Here is a 6,000-nt window from a genome sequence, read left to right as displayed (position 1 = left end):
CTCGGTATTGCTCGGCAAGCTTCCTTGTGGCCTTTCCGAGAGAGACTTCGGAATCTACCCCACCTAAATTTCAAGGTTATGCAAAGAGGCGGTGTGATTGTGAAGTGTAGCCTCAACTGATTCAAACCTTGTATTTGAAAATTGCACAAATCTAGTCAAGGCCTTCTCCAAATCATTCATTATGGTTTCCAAACCTGAAACTCTGTTTTCCACGTTCGGGGCTTGTTGTTGGAAACCCGGTGGCCCCATGGCCTTTTGTGGACCTTGGTTGCTCCACGAGAAATTGGGATGATTCTTCCAACTTGAATTGTAGGTATTCCTATATGGGTTTCCTTGAGTCCTCATGCCATTACCTACAAAATCGACATTCTCAACCGAAGATGCATCACCAATAGAGATCGGGCAACCAGAGGGAGCATGTCCTCCACCATACCCGATGTAAGTACTCACAGCCGCCACTCTGTTTGAAGTTAGAAGATCTAACTTCTTACTCAAATTTTCCACTTGCGCCGCCAATGAGGTACCACCTGCTGCCGCATCCAAGAGTTGTCTTGTACTCAGATTCAACCCATTCTAAAAAGTCTGAACAATCATCCACTTCGGAAATCTGTGTTGTGGGGACTTTCTCAGGAGCTCCTTGAACCTTTCCCATGTCTCGAATAGAGACTCCAACTTCGACTGTACAAAGGATGAGATCTCATTCCTAAGCTTTGCAGATTTCCAAGAGGAAAATAACGGGCTAGAAAAGCTTGTACAATCTCCTCCCATGTAGTAATCGAAGCTCTAGGTAATAAGTGTAGCCACTGCTTTGCTATCCTTTTTAGGGAAAATGGGAAGGCTCTCAACTTGATGGCATTATCTGTCACCCCGTTTATCTTGAGCATATCACACACCTCGAGAAAGTTCTCTATGTGACTGTTTGGATCCTCATCGACTAAACCATTGAACTGTGCGGATTGCTGTAACATGTGGATGAATGCCGGCTTTAACTTGAAATTCTGAGCTGTAATTGGGGATCACACAATACTCGATTGTGTGCCCAAAACTGAGGGTCTAGCATAATCAGAGAGTGTCCTCTGCTGCTTATTCTATTCTGTCATATTATTTGACCCTTCAACTTCCAAATCAGCTAGATTAGATTGTTCTTCCACAAGTCCTTTCCCTTTTCTTCTAAGTGTTCTTTCAAGCTCGGGGTCTCCTTCAATCAATATTGAGGGGTTCCATCGGGTCATCAACCTGAAGCTGCACAAAGGAAAGAAAACAAATCAGAACGATGATAGAAAAGAAAAAGTGAAATAGAATGGATAAAGGAATGGCTAAGGAAACAAAAGTGCAAAGTATCTCTAAACGCCTTTTCCCCGACAACGGTGCCAAGAAAATGACAAGGCTCCCCGCAAGTGCACGGAGTTGTCGAAGTAATAAATCCCAGGTGAGTGGGGTATCGTATCCACAGGGAAAAGGGAATAAAAATCCTTAATTTTCTTCTTAACTATATGAAGGATGAATAGTGATATGCGTGATAAGATTCAATTCTCAAAAGTAAAACAACCCGAAAGAGAGCAAAAGTAAAGGAGAAGGTAAGGCAATCGATAAAGGTGGGGTACCCAGGTGTTGATCCGCCTAGAAAAATCATTTCATGTACAAGAACTCTCTAATATGCTTCCCAACTAATGCAATGGTGAGTCAAGGACATCCTTTAATGCATGGCCCTGATTCTAGGGTTAACCAAGCCTAATCCTCTATATGTCCCGAAGGAGAGGTTGAACAACCTCTTAACCTCGCAATCATAAGAAGGATTGCATTAAGCTCTAGGGATTCCAAGTGATAAATCTCTTCCTAATTGTAGACCTAACCCTTGGTCCAGAAGAAAGGTCCCTAACCACAATTAAGCCCTAGATGCTAAAATCACCTCAACGCTTCACTCTGTTGCACTCGCAACTAAGCCCCAACAGAGGGTCATCCCTTAGCTCATTCGCTCTATTATGACCGCAAAGAACTCGAGGAACAGAGGTAGAATCTATCACACCGGAGGGGAAAGGGGACGCTTCTGTACTTCTCCACTCACCCTCTCAACCCTCTCCAATCAAGCTTTGTCTAACTCTCGTGGTGTGTCACTCACTCACAAGAGTTAACAAATGAACTCTCAACCCTAGTGTCACTCTAAGGGAGTATTCAAACAATCAAACATTCAAGATTGGAACTCACAATAACATCAATTAATTGAAAGCATAATAAAAAGATTCAATAAAACTAATACATCCTAGGGTTCACAAATACCCAAGTACCCAATAGGGGTTTAGCTCTCCATGGAGCACAATACAAACGATAATGAAATCAAATGTAAAAGAAAGCAATCCATAGGAAAACCCCCTCGAAAGTTATGGTGATGGTCTTGTGGAGAGTCCTCTACTCGTCACAAGATCCCCTTGTCCGGTATAAGATATGCCTCGTCGAATCAATCCGACGGAGGCTCCCTTACCAACCTTCTTCCAAAGAGATGACAATGTCAGAGCCGTAGAACCTTTCTATATCCCTAGCCAATACCTCTCAAAACCCTAGCCGCAGCCCTCTCTCAAGTTGGGGAAATTATGGAGAAAAAAATGTTGAAATCGGGGCTGAAATCGGGATTCCACACGCCCCTATGGATATTCCACACGGGTCTGTGGAATTTCCACACGCCCGTGTGGCTCCTCTGTTTTGCTTCTTCATTGGCAGGCTGTGAACAGTACCTGCTACAGTAATTACCCGAAATACTCCCGAATTCATGCTTTCATCGAGGTAATGTAAACGGGAACATGTTCACGGCGTAGATCGTCTTGGTTCTTCAATAAACGGTCACGTTGGTGGAGATCTTGCTAAATATGCACAAGCCCGAATACTAGGATGTAACTACCTTCGTGCCCCTCCGAATCATTGCCTTAGCTCGAATACAAGGAGTTTGGTATACATTCTATCATTCTAAACCCGACTCATGTCTCCGCGTTTGAGCCTTCTCAAGATCTCCTCCAAATAATGCGTAAAACGATCTACAATGGCTTCTTTCGCAAATAATCAGCCTCACTACCCAACCTGCATAAAAGTACATAAATACACACGTATTAGCACTAAAACCTGACAAAAGTAATGCTCATCATAAGGAAAGAACGCTTTGCATTCTTATCGCACAAGCACTTATCAATAGGCTTATTGGACGCTATTTGAAGTGCCGAAAAGATGGTCGTCCACTCCCCTCTTGGCCTAGATACGATGAGGATGATGGGGTTAGTGGGCTACGCCTTCCATAGAGATAGCCGAGGGTAGAGGAGATGCAGCAGAGGGTTCTCTTTCTGTCCATGAGCCCAGCATGTACCGATGGAGACCGAGGCACCCCTTATAGCACAAGAGACAACCTGTCCCAGGTACGCGTTTTTTTTCCTTCTCGAGCCCATGATCATTTTGAGAGGCTCGAGAGTGCTGTGGGTGTACTTTGCACCGAGATTGCTGAGGTCCAGGCTATGTAGGCCACACAGCACGCAAAGTTGAAGGCATGCCTTGATACTCTACAACGGTTACTAGAGCGCGGTGCGTCCTCACCCTTTATTATGCGACCGAGGACACCTCCGGTTCTTCCATCATCACCATCACTAGATCTACCAGTTCTATTCGACCTGGCACTGATAGTAGTAGCAGTAGAACCAACTGCCGATGACACCGATGCTTGATGCGTCTTTTCTTTCATTTTATTTTGCATATTTTACTTTTGCACTATCTTTTGGACTTGTATACTCAGAAAGGATTTTCCTTCTGAGTTTATCTTTTATTTTTGTCTCGAGTTGTATTTCATTGCTCTATCTTTTATATACTCAAGTTATTTTTATTTATTGAGCTTCACTGAATCCCCTTGTGTATGAGTGCAGATGGTCTTGTCAGGATGGAAATTAAGAACTAGTCATGGATATGGCCAATTTGTTACACTTGGCCGTGTGTGCTTCATGATAAGTGCTTGTGCGATATGAATGCGAAGCGTTCTTTCCTTATGTTGAGCATTACTTTTCTCGGGTTTTTACACTAATATGTGTTTTTATGTTACTTTTATGCAGGTAGGGTTGTGAAACCAATTATGAAGGAAAAAAGCCAATGTGGATCACAATGCACCTATTTTGGAGGAAATCTTGCTAAAGTTCAAACGTAAAGATATAAGTCGGGTGCGAAATGCTAGAGTGTGTGCCAACCTCCCCGTATTTGAGTTTGCACAACCATTTGGAAGGGCACAAGAGCAGTCACACTCAAGCATTCCGACTTATGAACATAGAACAAGATCTCCATCAACTTATCTGTCATTGAAGAAGCAAAGTGATCCAAGGCATAAACGTGTGCCCGTTTATGTTACCTCGATGAAAAGTGGATTCGGGAGTATTTTTTGGCAGAGCACTGTAGCGAACACTGCAGCAAATCACTGTAGCAATTACTGTTCATAGCCGGCCGAAAATCACAATTCCAGAGAATCCACACGGGCGTGTGGAAATTATCCACGCCCATGTGGAAATTTCACAGGGACGTGTGAAAAATCCACAGGACCGTGTGGATGCCCGATTCCAGCCCTATTTAAAGCCGATTTCAGCATTCTTTTCTCCATCTTTTCCCCAACTTGAGAGAGGGTTTCGGCTAGGGTTTTGAGAGGTATTGGCTAGGGTTTTGGAGAGGTTCTACGGCTCCGACATCATTATTCCTTTGGAAGAAGGTTGGTAGGGGAGCTTCCGTCGAGGCGTATCCTATACCGAACAAGGGAATCCTTAGACGACGAGTAGAGGACTTTCCACAAGACCATCGACACGACTATTGAGGGGTTTCTCTATGGATTCATTGCTTTTACATTCTATTTCTTTGATTGTACTTAGCTCCATGGAGAGCTAAACCCCTAGTGAGTACTTGGGTATTTGTGAACCCTAGGATGTATTTGTTTCATTGAAACTCTTTATTATACTTTAAATTAATTGATGTTTGTTGTGAGTTCCAACCTTGAATGCTTGATTATATGAATATTTCCCCTAGAGTGACACTAGGGTTGAGAGTTCTTGTTGGTAACCTTGTGAGTGAGTGACACACTGATAAGTGCTTGTGTGATACGAATGCGAAGCGTTCATTCCTTATGTTGATCATTACTTTTCTCCGGTTTTTACACTAATTTGTGTGTTTTTATGTTACTTTTATGCAGGTAGGGTTGTGAGACTGAGTATGAAGGAAATAGGCCAATGTGGATCATAATGCACCGATTTTGGAGGAAATCTTGCTAAGGTTCAAACGCGAAGACATAGGTCGATGTGAGATGCTAGAGTGTGTGCCAACCTTCTCGTATTCGAGTTGGCATACCCATTTGGAGGGGCACAAAGGCAGTCACACTCGAGCATTCCGACTTATGCACATAGAACAAGAGTTTCACCAATGTGTACACCATTGAAGAAGCAAGTGATCCACGATGTGAACGTGTGCCCGTTTGCGTTACACCGATGAAAGTATGGAATTGGGAAGCTATTCAGGTCAAATACTATAGTGGAGTACTGTAGCAAAATTGTAGTATATACTGTAGCAGCACTGTTCACAGCCGGCCGAGAAACCAGAGAAACCGAGAATCCACATGGGCGTGTGAAAATTATCCACGCCCGTGTGGAAATTCCGCACGGGCGCGTGGAGCATCCACGCCTGTGTAGTCGCCCGATTCCAGCCCTATTTAAAGCCGATTCAGCCCCTATTTTGGTATTCTTTTCTCCACCTTTTCCCCAACTTGTGAGAGGGCTTCGGCTAGGGTTTCAAGGGGTATTGGCCAAGGCTTTGGAGAGGTTCTACGGCTCCGACATCGCGCGTCATTTGGAAGAAGGTTATTGGGAGAGCTTTCGTCGCCACCGATCTGGCGAGGTGTATCCTAGGCCGGACAAAGGATCCCTTGCGATGAGTAAAGGACTCTCCACAAGACCATCAACACAACCATCTAGGGGGTTTCTTTATGGATTCATTGCTTTTACA

General features: G+C 43.9%; 1 non-coding gene across 1 annotated transcript; it reads left to right on the top strand.

Moving 5' to 3' along the window:
• The first annotated feature begins 604 nt into the window (after nucleotides 1-604).
• LOC120282029 lies at nucleotides 605-711 on the top strand. Its single transcript, XR_005542884.1, has one exon. It is a non-coding gene; the product is annotated as a small nucleolar RNA R71 (small nucleolar RNA).
• Nucleotides 712-6,000: the final 5,289 nt, after the last annotated feature.

This window comes from Dioscorea cayenensis, chromosome 2 (assembly GCF_009730915.1).
Source record: "Dioscorea cayenensis subsp. rotundata cultivar TDr96_F1 chromosome 2, TDr96_F1_v2_PseudoChromosome.rev07_lg8_w22 25.fasta, whole genome shotgun sequence".
Lineage (NCBI taxonomy): Eukaryota > Viridiplantae > Streptophyta > Magnoliopsida > Dioscoreales > Dioscoreaceae > Dioscorea > Dioscorea cayenensis.
The sequence above is the reverse complement of the archived record's forward strand: the minus strand, read 5'-3'. Positions and strand labels throughout refer to the sequence as shown.